Source organism: Dendropsophus ebraccatus, chromosome 14 (genome assembly GCF_027789765.1).
Source record: "Dendropsophus ebraccatus isolate aDenEbr1 chromosome 14, aDenEbr1.pat, whole genome shotgun sequence".
NCBI lineage: Eukaryota > Metazoa > Chordata > Amphibia > Anura > Hylidae > Dendropsophus > Dendropsophus ebraccatus.
In genome coordinates, this window is record NC_091467.1 from 73,306,020 (window position 1) to 73,328,363 (window position 22,344).

The window sequence follows — 22,344 nt, forward strand, 5'->3', positions numbered from 1 at the left end:
TGCCACCTCTGTCCATGTCAGGAACTGTCCAGAGCAGGAGAGGTTTTCTGGTTCAATGTTTTTATAAGTTTTTTTAAGAACATATTACAAAAGAGAAACTCTATAAGCACTGACAGGTAAGATACTGTGGCTGGCACTACCATGTAATTCACATTGGGATATGGAAAAAATAAACGGTGCAGGCGCAGGAATGTGTTTAAATTGTTTTGCGGTGGTGCTCACCCCTGTTTGAAAAATAGGTAGGTATAGTTCCACACAAAATAGAAAAAAGGGAAAATTTAGGAGGGCACTCACCGTTAAAATATAACTTTTATTTCATTTCTTTAAAATCGTCCATTCGGTTAGGTACGAGGACGCCAGCTCTGGCGTGATTGTGAAGGGCGTGACAGCTGTTTCACACGTGATTCGTGCTTCTACAGGCGTCTGTAGAAGCACGAATCACGTGTGAAACAGCTGTCACGCCCTTCACAATCACGCCAGAGCTGGCGTCCTCGTACCTAACCGAATGGACGATTTTAAAGAAATGAAATAAAAGTTATATTTTAACGGTGAGTGCCCTCCTAAATTTTCCCTTTTTTCTATTTTGTGTGGATCTATAAGCACTGACTTTAGTGCCAACAGTAAAGTTAACATGTTTGTACAACAAGCTAAGGTTTTCTATGGTGATTTGCTGCTGCTCTGGACAGTTCCTGACATAGACAGAGGGGGCAGCAGAGAGCACTGTGTCAGACTGGAGAGAATACACCACTTCCTGCAGGACATACAGCAGCTGATAAGTACTGGAGGACTGGAGATTTTTAAATAGAAGTAAATTACAAATCTGTATAACTTTCTGGCACCAGTTGATTTGGAAGAAAAATAATTCCGCCTGAGTTCCCCTTTAACAGTTATCACATTGTTAATAATGGTGGAATGTGAACACCGACTGAGTGGTGAGCGTCATTCCCTCCGAGCGGGCAGGGGTTAAATTATTTGCTTTTATCAGGGCTCTTGAGAAGGGGATTAGCCGCCCTGCTCTTGGTCACAGCTGCTAGCCAACAAGGCAGGTGAGGGAACCTGGAGAGGCCTGTTCTGCATGAGCCAAGTGGGCTAGAGGCGGGGGTGTGAGTGCTGGAGGGGGGGAGAGGTCTGTGACCCCAGGCAGGCTCCAGCATAGGAGTGTGACCTGGCGACTGAGCGGCTGATTGTCATCTCAGGACAGGAGACCACCGACCCTCCAGGCTTCTTGACCTCCGTGCTCTCTGTCCAAACCCTATTGTGCAGCATTGGTGAAGAGTAAATAAACTATACAATGATTACAAGTCGTCTCCATGTCTTCAGACTAACAGCCCCCAGCCCCTCTGTACACCCCCCCCCCCCCCCCCAGCAATATTCGGATTGTTCTTCAGCATTAGGGGAATGTGCACACTATAGGACCCTGACAGAACACCCCTCGCTGATACCACACCCTGCACCCGCTGCTCCATAGGCTTCATTCTATGGTTTGTCAGATTCCGCCGTCCCCCTGAAGAATGAGCTGGTTCAGCAGGCGAAACCATAGAATGAAGTCTATGGAAGCTGCGGGGAGTCTGCGAGCGGGTGCAAGCTGCGGAATCCACAACGGGACTCTGTAGTGTCCACATATCCTTAGACTGATACATACATCCCTGCATGGGTCCTTATAGTAGGCCGCACACATCGGAGGACGACACCTACTGGTTACCAGAGAGCGCGGTTATAATAAGATATACAGGTATATAGTGTAACCATACAGGTATATAATAATAATAATTTTTGTTTATATAGCGCCAACAGATTCCGCAGTAACCATACAAGTTTGGGCTGCGTTCACACTACGTATATTTCAGTCAGTATTGCAACCAAAACCAGGAGTGGATTAAAAACACAGAAAGGCTCTGTTCACACAATGTTGAAATTGAGTGGATGGCCGCCATTTAATGGCAAATATTTGCTGTTATTTTAGAACAATAGCTGTTATATTGAAATAATGGCCGTTATTTACTGTTATATGGCGGCCATCCACTCAATTTCACCATTGTGTGAACAGAGCCTTTCTGTGTTTTTAATCCACTCCTGGTTTTGGTTGCAATACTGACTGAAATATAGGTAGTGTGAACGCAGCCATATAGTGTAACCCAGGGGCGTAGCTAATGTCTCCTGGGCCCTGGTGCGAGAGGCCAACTTGGGCCCCCACCCCTTTCACGACAAAGTGATGCTATTGGTGTATATATATATATATATATATATATACTCACCGGCCACTTTATTAGGTACACCTGTCCAACTGCACGTTACTACTTAATTTCTAATCAGCCAATCACATGGCGGCAACTCAGTGCATTTAGGCATGTAGACATGGTCAAGACAATCTCCTGCAGTTCAAACCGAGCATCAGTATGGGGAAGAAAGGTGATTTGGTGCCTTTGAACGTGGCATGGTTGTTGGTGCCAGAAGAGCTGGTCTGAGTATTTCAGAAACTGCTGATCTACTGGGATTTTCACGCACAACCATCTCTAGGGTTTACAGAGAATGGTCCGAAAAAGAAAAAACATCCAGTGAGCGGCAGTTCTGTGGTCGGAAATGCCTTGTTGATGCCAGAGGTCAGAGGAGAATGGGCAGACTGGTTCCAGCTGATAGAAAGGCAACAGTGACTCAAATAGCCAACCGTTACAACCAAGGTAGGCAGAAGAGCATCTCGGAACGCACAGTACGGCCAACTCTGAGGCAGATGGGCTACAGCAGCAGAAGACCACACCGGGTGCCACTCCGCTCAGCTAAGAACAGGAAACTGAGGCTACAATTTGCACAAGCTCATCGAAATTGGACAGTAGAAGATTGGAAAAACGTTGCCTGGTCTGATGAGTCTCGATTTCTGCTGCGACATTCGGATGGTAGGGTCAGAATTTGGCGTCAACAACATGAAAGCATGGATCCATCCTGCCTTGTATCAACGGTTCAGGCTGGTGGTGGTGGTGTCATGGTGTGGGGAATATTTTCTTGGCACTCTTTAGGCCCCTTGGTACCAATTGAGCATCGTTGCAACGCCACAGCCTACCTGAGTATTGTTGCTGACCATGTCCATCCCTTTATGACCACAATGGACCCAACATCTGATGGCTACTTTCAGCAGGATAATGCGCCATGTCATAAAGCTAGAATCATCTCAGACTGGTTTCTTGAACATGACAATGAGGTCACTGTACTCCAATGGCCTCCACAGTCACCAGATCTCCATCCAATAGAGCATCTTTGGGATGTGGTGGAACGGGAGATTGGCATCATGGATGTGCAGCCGACAAATCTGCGGCAACTGTGTGATGTCATCATGTCACTATGGACCAAAATCTCTGAGGAAGCTTCCAGCACCTTGTTGTATCTATGCCACCAAGAATTGGGGCAGTTCTGAAGGCAAAAGGGGGTCCAACCCGTTACTAGCATGGTGTACCTAATAAAGTGGCCGGTGAGTGTATATATATATATATATATATATATATACACACACACACACACCAAGACAGATATTACCAATAACACCAGCATATTGGTAGAGAAAGTATTATCACCGTACATATTACCGCCATACTGTTACCGACCAAATTCTGTATACTGAGACCAATATTACCAGTAATACCAGTATATAGGAAGGAAATGTTACCGCCACACCACAACCACTACCATCACCACCATATTGTTACTGACCAAATCCAGTACACTAAATCACCTCATCCAGTCATATAAAGGTGGCCCCAGCTCTACACAGGTTCTATACACCATATACATTACAGTGCAGTTATATCAGGTGACTCACAGGAGACGTCTTCTCTGATCAGAGTTCTTTCTCCCCCCACCCTCCCTTATAGATGGCCCCCTCTCCCCCCACCCTCCCTTATAGATGGCCCCCTCTCCCCCCTCCCTTTATAGATGGTCCCCTCTCCCCCCCTATCTTATAGATGGCCCCCTCTCCCCCCCCCCTCCCTCATAGATGGCCCCCTCTTTCCCCCCACCCCCGTGCAGGCTAATAAAAAACAAAACTTAACTCACCTGACAACGCGCTCCCACGTTGATCCTCTCTCCTCCTGGTCTGTCCGCTGCTGCTGGGGGTGTCGCGTCTTATCCCCGGCAGCGCGCGCATCCCAGAGCTCCCCGGAACCGGAAGTCAGGGCCCAAGGCGCCCAGGGAGCTCTGGGATGCGCGCGCTGCCGGGGATAAGACACGACACCCCCGGCAGCCGCGCAGCAGCCGGGGGAAGACGGAGCCGGACTCTTGTGACCGCAAGCAAAACAATGCTTGCGGTAGCAAGAGTGATTGACCGGGAGGGCCTCAGGGCCCCGCGGGCCCCCCCCCCTCGTGGTGGCGACCGCGGTAGCTATGCCACTGGTGTAAACATACAGGTCTATAGTGTAACCATACAGGTTAAGGCTATGTTCACACTGCGTATGAATCCGTCCGTAGTGCGAACCGCGAATATATGCACGTAATTTTGAGGTTGATGCGTTCGCTTGAAAGTATACGATATACGGCCGCACAGTGCACACTACGTATGAGCTTACGGCCGGATCGTATACGGCGCCGTAAAAAAATGAACAAGACCATTGTTTGAGGACGGAAATGTTAAAACTCACGGCCGTGGATTTCCATGCGGTCTCGTACGGAGAACTTATTTCAGCCAAATTGAACTTGATTTTTCGATCCAAAAGGTTCTGTGTGGTTTACGGGGCTGGGCGAAGATTTCCAAGTAAATGACCTGCCCCAGATCGCTTCGAAACAAGCTAGGGAAGCATAACTGCACTACGGGCGTATGTTCGCGGTGCGTACGCATCCGGCCGCATGTCTATTTTTCCCACGCCCGTAGTTTCAGCCACACATGTACGGCGGCGTACGAACTACGGACGGAATCATACGCAGTGTGCACTGATAGGTTCTCTGTGGCCGCTATTCAATGAGTAGCAGCCGCAGAAATCTGACATGTCAGTGTTTTGTGTGGCCGCTAGTGATCGAGGCCGGAGTGTATACCATGTGCATGTATATATGAACTATGTGTATACACTCCGGCTGTGGTTCCATAGACGGCAGCACAATTTAAGTTTCATATTAATTACGGCCATTGTTGCAAATCAGCAACAACGGCTGTGATTAATATAAAACTTACGTAGTGTGAACATAGCCTTATAGTGTAACCATACTCTATCTATCTATCTCCTATCTATCTATCTCTCTATCTCCTTTCTATCTATCTATCTATCTATCTATCTATCTATCTATCTATCATCTATCTCCTATCTATCTATCTATCATCTATCTCCTTTCTATCTATCTATCTATCTATCTATCTATCTATCTATTTCCTATCTATCTATCTATCTATCTCTCTTCTATCTATCTCTCTCTCCTATCTATCTCCTATCTATCTATCTATCTATCTATCTCCTATCTATCTATCTATCTCCTATCTATCTATCTATCTATCTATCTATCTATCTCCTATCTATCTATCTATCCATCTCCTATCTATCTATCTATCTATCTATCTATCTATCTATCTATCTATCTATCACCTATCTCCTATCTATCTATCTATCTATCTCCTATCTATCTATCTATCTATCTATCTCCTATCTATCTATCTATCTATCTATCTATCTATCTTCTATCTATCTATCTATCTATCTATCTATCTATCTATCTATCTATCTCCTATCTATCTATCTATCTATCTCCTATCTATCTATCTATCTATCTATCTATCTCCTATCTATCTATCTATCTATCTATCTATCTATCTATCTATCTATCTATCTATCTATCTATCTATCTCCTATCTATCTATCTATCTATCTCCTATCAATCTCCTATCTATCTATCTATCTATCTATCTCTCTCCTATCTATCTCCTATCTATCTATCTATCTATCTATCTCCTATCTATCTATCTATCTATCTATCTATCTATCTATCTCCTATCAATCTCCTATCTATCTATCTATCTATCTATCTCCTATCTATCTATCTATCTATCTCCTATCTATCTATCTATCTATATATCTCCTATCTATCTATCTATCTATCTATCTATCTATCTCTCCTATCTATCTCTCCTATCTATCTATCTATCTATCTATCTATATATCTATCTCCTATCTATCTATCTATCTATCTATCTATCTATCTATCTATCATCTATCTCCTATCTATCTATCTATCTATCATCTATCTCCTATCTATCTATCTATCTATCTATCCATCTCCTATCTATCTATCTATCTATCTATCTATCTATCTATCTATCTATATATCTCCTATCTATCTATCTCTCTCCTATCTATCTATCTATCTATCTATCTATCTATCTATCTATCTATCTATCTCCTATCTCCTATCTATCTATCTATCTATCTATCTATCTCCTATCTATCTATCTATCTATCTATCTATCTCCTATCTATCTATCTATCTATCTATATATCTCCTATCTATCTATCTATCTCCTATCTATCTATCTATCTATCTATCTAATATCTATCTCCTATCTATCTATCAATCTATCTATCTATCTATCTATCTATCATCTATCTCCTATCTATCTATCTCCTATCTATCTATCTCCTATCTATCTATCTATCTATCTATCTATCTATCCATCTCCTATCTATCTATCTATCTATCTATCTATCTATCTATATATCTCCTATCTATCTATCTCTCTCCTATCTATCTATCTATCTATCTATCTATCTATCTATCTATCTCCTATCTCCTATCTATCTATCTATCTATCTATCTATCTATCTATCTCCTATCTATCTATCTATCTATCTATCTCCTATCTATCTATCTATCTATATATCTCCTATCTATCTATCTATCTCCTATCTATCTATCTATCTATCTAATATCTATCTCCTATCTATCTATCAATCTATCTATCTATCTATCTATCTATCATCTATCTCCTATCTATCTATCTCCTATCTATCTATCTCCTATCTATCTATCTATCTATCTATCTATCTATCTATCTCCTATCTATCTATCTATCTATCTATCTATCTATCTATCTATCTTCTATCTATCTATCTATCTATCTCCTATCTATCTATCAATCTATCTTCTATCTATCTATCTATCTATCTATCTCCTATCTATCTATCTATCTATCTATCTATCATCTATCTCCTATCTCTCTATCCATCTCCTATCTATCTATCTATCTCCTATCTATCTACCTATCTATCTATCTATCTATCTATCTATCTATCTATCTATCTATCTATCTATCTCCTATCTATCTATCTATCTATCTATCTATCTCCTATCTATCTATCTCCTATCTATCTATCTATCTATCTATCTATCTCCTATCTATCTATCTATCTATCTATCTATCTATCTATCTCCTATCTATCTATCTATCTATCTATCTATCTATCTATCTATCTATCTCCTATCTATCTATCTATCTATCTATCTATCTATCATCTATCTCCTATCTCTCTATCCATCTCCTATTTATCTATCTATCTATCTATCTATCTATCTATCTCCTATCTATCTATCTATCTACCTATCTATCTATCTATCTATCTATCTATCTCCTATCTATCTATCTATCTATCTATCTATCTATCTCCTATCTATCTATCTATCTATCTATCTATCTATCTATCTATCTATCTCCTATCTATCTATCTATCTATCTATCTATCTATCCATCTCCTATCTATCTATCTATCTATCTATCTATCTATCTATCTATCTCCTATCTATCTATCTATCTATCTATCTATCTATCTATCTATCTCCTATCTATCTATCTATCTATCTATCTATCTATCTCCTATCTATCTATCTATCTATCTATCTATCTCCTATCTATCTATCTATCTATCTATCTATCTATCTATCTATCTATCTATCTATCTATCTATCCCTGCATCTCTCCGGTCTCTCACTTCTCCTCATCTCCTTTTATCTTAAGAAAAACAAATTACCTTTATTTTTAGCAGAGGAAACATAAAGCCCCCCTATATGTATAGCAGTAGACAGGTGGCCACCAGCAGCAGCCGACCACCTCCCCTTCCTCTATATATTTTGCTTTCCATAAACTGCTGTAGGAAAAGGTTTGACCCCCTCATGTTCCCTCAAATTAATCCTGACACACAAACTCCTCTCTGGAATCCTGTCTGTAGGCCGCACCGAGAAACTGGAACAGTTAGGAGATTTAAGGGTAATTAAAGGCAGCGGAGTAAACTTCTTCATGTCCGAACCATTTATAAAAGAAAGCAAAAACACCGGCCCAGCAGCCGAAGAAGAAGAGGAGGACGAAGAGGAGGAAGAAGCGCACGACTGCTGGGGACAATGGGCGCCAACTTGTGTCCTGGGCACCGGGGTGTGAATATGGACATGGACCACTCAGAGACATAATGGCTACAAATCTACATTGGATCCTAAAAGCGACTTGTACAGGGCCGGGGCCGGTGTCACCTCCGCCATGGAAGAGATTCATCTTCCAGCCACTATTGTTTTTGCTAAGTTCACAAACATCCAATTTAGCTCAACAGTAATCAAATCATTTGGAGCCATCTAAGTCGTCCCATGCATACGAATGAATACGGCAAAATTCGTCTTTCCCTATTGACAAGGACAAGGCCGGCTTTGTGTGCAGCGCTTAGGAGTCGAGCTTCATCAACTCCAACACCTTTTTTTTTTTTCTTCTTTTTTTTTATATCAAATTTCAACCCTCACAGAAAAAAAAAAAAAACTTTTTTTTTTTTAAACCAAAATTTACCAAAATTGGCCAATATCAGATTTATTTTAATGGAAAAAAATATTAAGATAATAAAATATAAAAAATATAATTGAGGAGGAAATAATAAAAAAAATTATTATATAATATTATATATATATATATATATATATATATAAAAAGGTATATACAATTTTATATAGATACATATATTGATAGATATAACAGTAAACTGAAATAAATAATAATATGAAATATTTAATTATATGTATTTTAATTTACTGTTATAAATATCTATCAATATATGTATCTATAAAAAGATATATATATATATATTTATGAAAGAATAATTAGAATACAGTAAACCTAATTATTTTATAATTGTAAAAAATTTTAAAAATTTTCATAACTAAATGCATATAAATACACACACACACACACACACACATATATATATATATATATATATATATATAAATTTTTTTTTTTTAATTATAATTCTTCTTTTATGTTACTTTCAGCCACCCCCAAAAATCAGGTTTTATACATATATATATATATATATATATATATATATATATATATATAACTCTTCCAAAAAAAAACCCAAAACATATATTTGCACACTAGTAAGTGACAGGTTGCATTTTGTTAATTTTTTATCGTTTTTTATTGTAGATAACAGTACAGATTTGCTCTATCCATGCATCCATCCTCCATTCATGGGATGTGGACTTTTACGTTGCCTTTGTGTTAGTGCGTCAGCCTTATCTGCTCAGGGTTTGTTTTTTTATTTTCCACCTTATTATATAACCTGAATTATCCCATAGAAACATTTGTATAAAATGAAGCTGGGATGTGCGGCCGCCTGTCTTAGCGGCCTACAAACAAAAAAAAAGAGGTTTTATTTCAATGGTTCTTATATTCCTTCATGGTGCGGCCCGGCCGCTATCACGCCCACTTTCCTATTTATATGGTGCGTGATGCACAAACTGTGCCGTAAACTATATAATAAACATGTATATACAATACGTTCAAATAGGATATCCTATTTATTTATCTTGTCTAATTCTGTTGTCTCGCTTTCCACCTACGCTGCAAAGATCATCTCCATTTTTGACAACTGCATCATAATCATCACAACCTGACACATAGGGGACCAGACATCCACTATGGAGGCCTAAATTAGATATAAATAGTAAAGTCTGGAGATTTCTATTCCATTGCTCAGCTTGTGCATTACGAGTAATAAATGCAAAAAAAAAATAAAAAAATTCAAATTTCAAATATGGTTTAAACAATTAGCATGATTAAAAAAAAGAAAAGAAATAGAACTGAAAAGTTTTTGCTTTTATTTTTTTAATAATACAGTATAGAATTGCCTGACGTGGGCCGAAGCCTTAATCCCTGCCTTGCAATCTCTAAAAGAGACAGTGTAGACGTGTCAGCGAACGTCGACTAAGTTCTATCACATCCCGGTCAACTTCTTAACAAATATCTAAAAATAGATTTTTTATTTTTTTTTTAAATGTGGATTCTTCTTCACAAATTGCATGAATAATTGTCGCAGATGGGATTGGCGCCCATACACACTTGTCAAATCTGATTTTTTTTTTTTTAAATAACACCACACACCGCTTGTTTGGTCGCAAATTAGATTTTATTGCATTTGATTACACTGGAATGCACCGGCCTTCAGGAGGAAGAAGTCGCAAAAGAGGGAAAAAAATAAAAAATCAGTAGACATGCTCCATCCCAGCAATGGCTGACAATGAAAGTGTTAAATTACAGTGATATTTTATCCTGGGCCAATATTCCACATGTACATGTGATGTTTAGGTATATGTGCTATTTTACTGCTGGCCTATCTACACTGTGAACAGCCTGTCACTTACTCGCTTTGCATCAAAGACTCCTATGCATTAAACTGGGTGGGAAAGATATGGAAAAAAAGAACTTTAAATATCCATGACATCTATAAATAAGCCCGGAATCCAGGGAGCACAGGCTTGGGAATAAGGGAATCTATAAATCTGGGGCAGATCTAACGTGGGCCAAATCACAAAAAAAAAAAAAAAAATGTATATTTTTATATACTAGTTTAATCTTTCCTGAGGCACTGTGAATTTTTTTTTCTTTTTACATTTTCCCTGTCATTTCGCCAATTTACTTCTTGCTGAATTTGAAGAAGTGAACTAGCGAAGAGAAGGAAATATAGATTTCTGGACAAGCCAGCCAACATGAAACTTGTGATTCAGACATTCATTTTTATTAATAATGGCAATCAATCTTTACAATAGTATGGTAGCTGTCTGAGGAGAACAAAGGATCCCACTATACATCTCGATGGGCCCTAATACAATTCTACCTCGTCCCCGCTAACGTTTCCCAATGCACTTCCACACTGGAAACACATTTTTTCTTGTTCTAGGTGAACATTTCCTTTAAATCTCTACAGCATAAAGGTTATAGTCTACATCGCTAACAACATGGCGCTTTTTTGGATGTCTAAGCAGTTCTAGTCAAATTCTTGTCAAGACGTGAGGAATAAAAGCCTGGAACCATTGATTTTTTTTTCCATTTTAATCTTTATAATGTATAAAAAGGTATCAACCATTTGAAAACAAATTTTTCTTAACAAAATTTCTAAAATTTTAAAATTTCATTTTGTAATTTTTGAAATTTTATTATTTTTTGTGCATTTTTAGTTGATTGAGATGTGTAATATAAGTAGATTCAAAAACTAAAGTGATATTTTTATAATATATACAGAATAAAAGTATATCATGTATGTATACTTTTTTATTTAGATAAAATACTCTGAACAAATAAACATTTTATTAAAAAAGGATTTCTTAAATATTTTTGAATGTTATTTTGTAAACCAAAATATAAAGTGGATAGAAGACAAAAGTGTTAGGCCTCAAGATTCTACATAAATGTCTTTGTTAGATGTCCCCCATACAGTCCATGCTTAGCATACATGTAGTAAACATATAGGTGGGAACAATGGTCAAATATAAAAAAAATAATGTTATAGGTTAAGATTTGCCAAGAATAAAAAATTCTTAAAATTTCAAAAATTTGTTTTAAAAAAAAAGATGAGATCCAACTGAATTACGTATATATCCAAAAGTGACCTCAGAATCAAAGAGCAGGCTCGTGTAAGTCTTCACTGCTGAGTCTCTCCCTCCGAGATACAATGGGAGCTTAACGCAGCTACAATAACAGATGTTTGAACATTAACCATTCACACTAGGTCTATAAAACTGGCCTAACTGGAAGGAACTATTTTTAAGGGCTCAAAATAAGAGGAAGAAACTGGTCTAGGCCAAAAACAACACAAAAAAACTAGATTTGCGAGTCTTATTGAAAGATTGAAATATTTGGGTTGAACCACTATCAACTCGTAGCGAGGAGGGAGAGGCCATTTGCAATTACCTCTGTCAGCCTCGAAGGAAATTATCTGACATTATTGAAGGGCTTTGGGGTAATTTTTACAAAGACCTTGTTAATATTATCAAACGTGGCCTATACATTGTCTATCAGGTCAAAAATAGTAAAAAAAAATAGACAAAAAAACTGAATTATAAATTACTAAAAAAAAAATAAATAACATATTAAAATTCTGGATCTTAGGACTCTAGGCCTGACAACCTCGGCCTGACAACCTCTTTCGAGACCTAAATTACGTAAATGAATAATTTTCTGTTTTTATTTTATATGGTGGTACATTTGTTTGTTTGTTTTAAATTCAGGATATCTATGAGATGTGAGGCCATTGGAAATCTATAGAAGCTAAAAATTGGTCCATTATAATACCAAAAAAATTCACATGTTTATATGGAAGTATAAATGTAGTTACAAATAAATATATTTAAATTTGTGTTTACAAAACACAAAAATAGCATTGAAACATTTTTGCTTTAAATACATATATATATATATATATATATATATATATATATATATATATATATATGATCAAGATAGGGTATATAACTTAAAACGGGCTCAACTTTTTAAAAAATTTTTAATGTCAAATAGAAAATTTAAAAAATGCAAATATTTTTTTCAACGCTTGTATCTGAAGATAAGTTGTACCGTTGCAAACATCTGATTGAAAACTCGGCATTTGCAGTGAACCAGGGGAGGGAGTGTAAAATAGTCCAGAAAGTTAATTATCCGTCTGTTTATTAAACATTTCTGTCTGCACCTGGGAATAAATAATGAAATAAAAACCTCTCCGGTTACAGGGGATTGTTTTGGGGCAGGTTTTCGAAAAGTGAGAATTTATTTTACTCCTGTATTACCAATTTATATGCTGTTTTCTAAACCCACCTGATAACTAGATTAGAACATTGCTACGACTTCTACTGAAATTAAATTCATTATTTTACATTTTTTGAAATATGACTATAATTTGACTATTTTTTAATTAAATGGACATACCATAAATAGTATTTTAGCCCCCTATAATAATGGGATTAGACGTATTGTTATAATATTAGAATTTTTTTAGATTTAAATTATAGAATTAATAATTGTGAGAAAATATAAAAAACTATAAAAAATTTAATTCCCTTTTAGTATTTTTTACAGTTTTTTTTATTTATGCGTTTGATCACATAATAACAAAGTTTGGGGTGAGTGTCCTTTGTTTGGCGTGTAAAGGGACTCGACATTCAATGTGCCAGTGTGAAAAAGTTAACGCCCCTCTAGTTCAATCAATTCAATTAAAGGGATAACTGGGACCAGCTGCACCAATACTGTATTAAATAATCAGTGCCGATCTGGACCGACTCCATCTATCATAACTTCCCCAACCTTGGATCTGGAGGACAGTGAGGTTTGTTTTTTTTTTGTTTTTTTTTCTGGGGTAGACAAGGGTTAATGATGCCTTCCCATAGGAGTAACCCTAATGTTCCTCCAAGAATTCCATCGATAGAGGATTACTCACAACTCAATGTTTTTTTAAGCTTATCTAGTTATGAATAATATATAATTGACTAAAATCGTGGTCAATATTATTGGTACCCCTGAAATCAGGTAAAATTAGGGAATCTGCTTGGATGTCTACAACCCCAATCACCAAAAAGTTGGGAATTTAACCAGAAACACAATGTAACGATATACAAATCTCATAGACCCATATTTTATTCACAGAGTTATTCAAAAATTAACTCTTTTTGAACTTGATGGCAGCAACGTCTCAAAAACATTGGCATGGGGGGGTAAAAATTAAACGGCTGGAGGGGCGATTTGCAAAAAAGTCACATGACTGGGTATAAAAAGATAGGCAGAGTTTCCCAGAATTAAGGATAAAGCAGAGGGTCCACAAAGGCTAAAAGTCTAAAAATTGAGGAACAATTTAAAAAAAAAATTGAGAAGACTTTGACTGTCTTGTTTAAAGTACATTTAAAAAAATCAAAAAATTCAGAGAATCTGGAGAAATCCATTGACCTAAAGGACGTGACAGTCATTACTGGATGCTCGTGCTCTATGGGCCCGGGAAATCATTGCATGGGCTCCAGAAATCATTCATCTAGAGTCTAGAAAGTCAAAGCTGAACCCAGAAGAAGCCACATGTCATCGTGATCCAGAAACGCCACCATCTTCTCTAGGCCATTAGGAATGGACTGAGGCAACATGGGAAACAGTTCTGGAGTTAGATCAATTAAAAAATACAAAAAAAATTGGGAAACTACGTTGTGTCCCGTGGATGGAAGAGATGAATCATAGAACAACACATGTTCCCATCCAGACAAGGTCTACTACAGGGAAGGCCTTGCATCCCCCAGTGAGACCCCATACTGCATCCATCACAACACCGTGGCTTCTCAGAAGAAGAGTCCGGGGCCTGATCTCACCCGTCTGCAGTCCAGACCTTTCACCCAAAAAAAAAATAATTGGTGCATGATGAAACAAAAAATCCCACAAAGACGACTCCGGAGTGTGGAGCAGCTGGAAAACGTGAGACAAGAACGGGACAATTTCCCCAAACTCCAGCAGCCTCTCCGCTCTCTCCAGCTCCCAGTCGTTGCCGCCATCAAGTTCTAAAAGAGTAAAAAATTTTCCCGATCTGGTAAAATGTCTGCCATTCGGCACGCAACTAAAATGTCTCTACGAAATTTGCAAATTGTTGCATTGTGTTTCAATTTACATTTACAAGGCACATCAACTTTTTTTGGAGTCGGGGGTTGTAGTTACATCCAATGCCAAAAAGGTGTGTCGGGGGTGGGGGGGGATGCTGAATATTGTAGGCAGGGTCCACGTGGATGGGATCCAGCAGTTAGAGGGTTAACCGCCTTGCATGTGTGCACTAGCATGTGGGTGTGTACAGGTTTTGGCATATGTACAAGTGAGTGCACCTACCTGCATTGGTGACCTGTTCAAGAGGCGCGTTTCATAATCCTCTGATGAACCCCCCAAGAATATGTAGCCCCCCAGGAATCCATCACAATGAGGTTCCTTTTCACTCTCTCTCTCCATAATACAGAAAGTTGATGGGGGAGGGGGGATGCTTTACCACTCCATCCCCCACCCTCTCTCTCTCTCTCTTCCTGCCTCCACCATGCTGAGGAAGCTCTCATTGTTCTTGCAAATTGGTCGTAGCCATGTCCCCTCCCCTAAATCCCAGAAAAACCCACAGATTCGGTGGAAGCCCGGGGCTCCTTCCTTATGTGACCAAAACCTCATACTCTCCCCACCCCAAATGCAAGTTGTCAGACAGCAATGGACAGTGGGGGAGCTGTCTCCTGGTGCTCTCTACCTTGGCCCCTAGTAAAGTGCAAAGCAATGGTGCATGCATTGAGATGAGACATCCTCTGGGCTTGGATGACGTCTTCAAAGATCTCCTTAAAGGGGCATCCCGGGCCAAAGATGAAGGCCTCTGTATCCCATCGTTGCGGTGGCGAGAGCTCTTGGGTTGCATGGAGCAGACTGGCTTGGTTGCTGCTGGTACAGATCTGCCTGTCCTCAGCTTCTGGGTAGATAGATGCTTGTCTGGGAGGGGGAAGCTGCAGCTGATCCATCCAGGCTGGGAGGGAGTGTGAGCACTGGGGAGGGGTAGAGGGCACTGGAGCAGCCGCTCTTGTCATCCTGCCAACTCTGGGAATGGAGCTCTAGTGCACGCCTCTTATTAAGGTGGAACGGCCCCATTAGCTCTGGAGAAAAAAAAGCTGCAGCTATTGTGTTCCGCCTTAACAAAGGGGACAGAGCGTCGCTGGCAGATAACTTGTATCCTTATCTTTCCCATAAAATTATTTCGGATCTACTTAAACTTCTACATTGTCGCTTTGCTGTAAACAACGGCCACCAGCCAGTACCCGCCGCCTCTCCTCTATATTATCCAATTAGATTTCCCCGCCAGCCATATGGATTGAGCGCTCGAAGTGGCGCTGAAGTGCTTATTACTCTGTTATAGCTGACAATATAACGGCGGCGAGGACGCCTGCCCTCTGCTGTAGCGGCTGCCCCGCACAGCGCAACCGACAACCAACCCTCAACCATACGACGGATTTTTTTTTCTTCTTATTAGTATTTTTGTCTTTTTTCATTTTTATTCACTGACAGCTATTGTATATTTTACATTATACGCTCTGTCTATAATCATCACGCCGCGCCATTCAGCCAATGCGGCGTGTAGACAGAAAATGTCCCAACCTGGGCGGGGGGTGAGACAGGTTACGGCTGCGTCCGCCATTGTTATGTGGAGCACCGTGGGGAGATTTATCACGCTGGCTTATAGGAAGCCTTCCTTTGTTGCCTATAGCAACCAATCATAGCTACCATAGCAACCAATCACAGCTACCATAGCAACCAATCACAGCTACCATAGCAACCAGTCATCAGCAGACTGTTGAAAAGGTATAGGCACCTGTATACAAAGACTTTCTTTGTTGCCCATAGCAACCAATCGCAGCTACCATAACTGCAAATCACAGCTACTATAGCAACCAATAACAGCTACCATAGCAACCAATCACAGCTACCATAGCAACCAATCACAGCTACCAAAGCTACCAGTCATCAGCCAACTGTTATAAATGTATGGGCAACTTTATAGGAAGACTTTTTTTTTGTTTCCCATAGCAACCAATCGTAGCTCAGCTTTTATTTTACAATAGCTTGTTAATACGTACAAGCTGAGCTCAGACTGGTTGCTATGGGAGCTTTCATTGGTTGCTATGGGCAACAAAGAAAACTGCATGGGCACGTTTATAGAAAGATTTTCGTTGTTGCCCATAGCAACCAATCACAGCTCCCATAGCAACCAATGGTAGCTCAGCTTTCATTTTACAATAGCTTATGAAAACATAAAAGCTGAGCTCAGAATGGTTGCTATGGGAGCTGTGATTGGTTGCTATGAGCAGCAACGAAGGTCTCCCTATAAAGGTGCCCATACACCTTTTTTAACAGTGTCTCTTGGCCTCCCCATACACATGAATGCTCAGAATGGCCGAATGTTCATGTATTCTCTAGGGAGTGGGGTAAGACTAAAAACAATAGGGTTATGAGGGAAAAATCTAGCATGCCCGACCCTTCTCCTCACCGACATCATCTGCTGGTGGAGAGTCGGGAGGCCCCCATACACCCTGTACTGTCGGTTCGTCCAAATTTAGTATATTAGTTTAGTTTATGGGCACATGAAAGGGGCATAATAATTTACTTCTATTTATAAATCTCCAGTCTTCCAGTACTTATCAGCTGCTGTATGTCCTGCAGGACTCTCCTGCTCTGGACAGTTCCTGACATGGACAGAGGTGGCAGCAGAGAGCACTGTGTCCGGCTAATAGATAGATAGATAGATAGATAGATAGATAGATAGGAGATAGATAGATAGGAAATAGATAGATAGGTAGGAGATAGATAGGAGATAGATAGATAATAGATAGATAGGAGATAGATAGATAGGAGATAGATGATAGATAGATAGGAGATAGATAGATAGATAGATAGGAGATAGATAGATAGATAGGAGATAGATAGGAGATAGATAGATAGATAGATAGATAGATAGATATAAAGCAGAAAGCACAGCTTCTTCAATTAATTGGTGCCAGCGGGCCAAGGTCCTGACTTCAGACTGAATGCATATAGAAGGGGAAAGTCCACGGCACACAGGTTCAACGTGAAGAGAGAAGTGTTTATTTAAATCATGCAGCAATCAAGAACGCAACGTTTCGGTACGCTTGAAAATGGTGGCAAGAAGCTACCGAAACGTTGCGTTCTGGATTGCTGCATGATTTAAATAAACACTTCTCTCTTCACGTTGAACCTGTGTGCCGTGGACTTTCCCGTTCTAGATAGATAGATAGATAGATAGATAGATAGGAGATAGATAGATAGATAGATAGATAGATAGGAGATAGATAGGAGATAGATAGATAGGAGATAGATAGATAGATAGATAGATAGATAGATAGATAGATAGATAGATAGATGATAGATAAATAGATAGATAGATAGATAGGAGATAGATAGATAGATAGATAGATAGAAAGATAGATAGATAGATAGATAGATAGATAGATAGATGGGAGATAGATAGATAGATAGATAGATAGATAGATAGATAGATAGATAGGAGATAGATAGATAGATAGATAGATAGATAGATAGATAGATAGGAGAAAGATAGATAGGAGATAGATAGATAGATAGATAGATAGATGATAGATAAATAGATAGATAGATAGGAGATAGATAGATAGATAGATAGATAGATAGATAGATAGATAGATAGATAGATAGATAGGAGATAGATGATAGATAGAAGATAGATAGATAGATAGATAGATAGATAGATAGATAGATAGATAGAGATAGGAGATAGATAGGAGATAGATAGATAGATGATAGATAGATAAATAAATAGATAGATAGATAGGAGATAGATAGATAGGAGATAGATAGATAGATGATAGATAAATAAATAGATAGATAGATAGGAGATAGATAGATAGATAGATAGATAGATAGATAGGAGATAGATAGATAGATAGGAGATAGATAGATAGATAGATAGATAGATAGATAGATAGATAGATAGAAGATAGATAGATAGATAGATAGATAGATAGGAGATAGATAGATAGATAGATAGATAGATAGATAGATAGAGTCCTCCTCGGCACCAGGCCTCACCCTCCACGACACCCAGGTGAGATTTCTCTTGTATGCAGACGACCTTCTCCTCCTCTCACCAACCAAGAAAGGTCTCCAAGACCAGCTGCTCATCCTGGAGAAATTTAGCACTACGTGGGCTCTGCCCATCAACCCAAAGAAAACCAACGTCATGGTGTTCCAGAAAAGAAAACAGAAACCAGCCGGGCATTCTACCTTCCTGCTGAACAACCGCCCACTCGCAGAAACAGACCAGTACACTTACCTGGGCCTGGAAATCAGCCAATCAGGCAGCTTCAAACAAGCCACAGAAATCCTGAAGGACAAAGCCTGCCGAACCTTCTATGCCATAAGAAGACGCTTCTACCATCTTAGACCACCAGTGACCGTGTGGCTGAAAATATTCGACACCATCATTGCCCCAATCCTTCTGTATGGTAGTGAAGTCTGGGGCCCCGAGATATACCCAGACTGGTCAAAGTGGGACTCCGGACCCACAGAAGTCTTCCACCTAGAATTCTGTAAATACCTTCTCCAGGTCCATCGGAGCACTTCAAACAGCGCCTGTCGAGCAGAGCTGGGCAGGTTCGCACTAGACTTTGCTGTCCACAAGAAGGCGCTATCATTCAGGGCCCACCTACACAGCAGCAGCCCCAGCTCCTACCATCACAAGGCCTTGCTGCATCAAGAGACCCCAGGAAAACAAAGCCCCCGGGAACAAGTCACCCAAACCCAACCTGACCAAGCCGCCAACCAGCACCACATCAAACCCAACCTGACCAAGCCGCCAACCAGCACATCATCACGAAAAGCCAAATCTATAAGATGATAGACAAGGAGAAGGAGGATTACCTCAGCGTCTGGAGGAACGACATCAGAGAATCCCAGAAACTGACCATATACCAGAGGCTACAGAGGGAGTACAGACTGGCCCCATACCTGGAGAAACTACCCAACCACAGAGACCGGAAAACCCTGAGCCGCTACAGACTGAGCGCCCACAACCTGGCCATTGAAACAGGGCGTCACCGACAGACGTACAAGCCCAGGGAGAGCCGACTGTGCCAGCAGTGCGACCAGGAGGCTGTGGAGGATGAGACCCACTTCCTGCTACACTGCTCCAAATACTCAGCAGTGGGGGACACTCACTATAGGAGACTCTCCAATCTCCTCCCAGGCTTCTCCACCATGGAGGAGGAAGAGAAACTACCCATCCTGCTGGGGGAAGAAGAGACCACAGCAACTATAGCGGCACAATACGTCACTGCCTGCCATAGACTGAGAGGAGCGTGATACGTCATGGACTCCAATACCCCTACCCCAATAGGTCATGGACTCCAACTACCTGACCCCGGTATCCCCCCCCCCCATCCCGCCACATACGATACCACAGACTTCCGTCCCTACCCCCCATCCCTACCCATCTTCTCCACCCATCCCCCAAATATCTCCTGTTTGCTTTGGCAATGCTAATATGTTATTTAGACCTGCCAATAAAGCTAATTTGATTTGATTTGATTTGATAGGAGATGGATAGATAGATAGATAGATAGATAGATAGATAGATAGATAGATAGATAGGAGATAGATAGATAGATAGTAGATAGATAGATAGATAGATAGATAGATAGATAGATAGATAGGAGATAGATAGATAGATAGATAGATAGATAGATAGATAGGAGATAGATAGATAGATAGATAGATAGATAGATAGATAGATAGATAGATAGGAGATAGATAGATAGATAGATAGATAGATAGGAGATAGATAGATAGATAGATAGATAGATAGATAGATAGATAGGAGATAGATAGATAGATAGATAGATAGATAATAGATAGATAGATAGATAGATAGATAGATAGATAGATAGGAGATAGATAGATAGATAGATAGATAGATAGATAGATAGATAGATAGATAGGAGATAGGAGATAGATAGATAATAGATAGATAGATAGATAGGAGATAGATAGTGCAGATTGTTACATACATAGATGTGGGTGGGGTAGAATAGAAGGAAGATATGTCTTGGAGGTTTTCTATGTCTTCAGTGTTTATACTTCTCTGGCATTAATGTTCTGCTGATTAGATTTCTGACAATCTGGAGGAGGAGGAGGAGGAGGAAGGATTTGTGGCCTTTCTAAACTATTGGACATTTTTAGATTAGTCCATAAACCAGGAAAACCTTTCTTCATGGTTGGATCCCATCTGCAGATCTTAAATGGTCAATTCCAAGGGATGCAATCTATATTATCTCTGATTCCACTTTTCTTATTGACCATGAAAATTACATCAGGAGACAATTCTGGATTATTCTTCATGGATATTCCACAGCTCTGTGTCCTCAGGATGGATTGATATACAGACAGATAGGAGAAAGAAAGAAAGAAAGAAAGAAAGAAAGAAAGAAAGAAAGAAAGAAAGAAAGAAAGAAAGAAAGAAAGAAAGAAAGAAAGAAAGAAAGAAAGAAAGAAAGAAAGAAAGATGATAGATAGGAGATAGATAGATAGATAGGAGATATATAGGAGATAGATAGATAGATAGATAGATAGATAGATAGATAGATAGATAGGAGATAGATAGATAGATAGATAGATAGGATATAGATAGATAGATAGATAGATAGATAGATAGATAGATAGGAGATAGATAGATAGATAGATAGATAGATAGATAGATAGGAGATAGATAGATAGATAGATAGATAGATAGATAGATAGGAGATAGATAGATAGATAGATAGGATATAGATAGATAGATAGATAGATAGATAGATAGATAGATAGATAGATAGGATATAGATAGATAGATAGATAGATAGATAGATAGATAGATAGATAGGAGATAGATAGATAGATAGATAGGAGATAGATAGATAGATAGATAGGAGATAGATAGATAGATAGATAGATAGATAGATAGATAGGAGATAGATAGATAGATAGATAGATAGATAGGAGATAGATAGATAGATAGATAGATAGATAGGAGATAGATAGATAGATAGATAGGAGATAGATAGATAGATAGATAGATAGATAGATAGATAGATAGGAGATAGATAGATAGATAGATAGATAGATAGATAGATAGATAGATAGAAAAAGGGGAGAAGCCGCACCTCCGATTCCAGATAGCGGGTGCTGTACGGAGTAAGTCCCTTGGCTCGGGATCCCAACACGTATCAAAAGAAATTTCCGCAGCACACCAGCATGTAGCAAAAAACACAAAACAGGGATGCAACGTTTCCGTCTACTCCAAGACCATTGTCAAGCATGCTTGATCTAGATGGATAGATAGATAGATAGATAGATAGATAGATAGATAGATAGATAGATAGGAGATAGATAGATAGAGAGATAGATAGATAGATAGATAGGAGATAGATAAATAGGAGATAGATAGATAGATAGGAGATAGATAGATAGATAGATAGATAGATAGATAGATAGATAGATAGATAGAT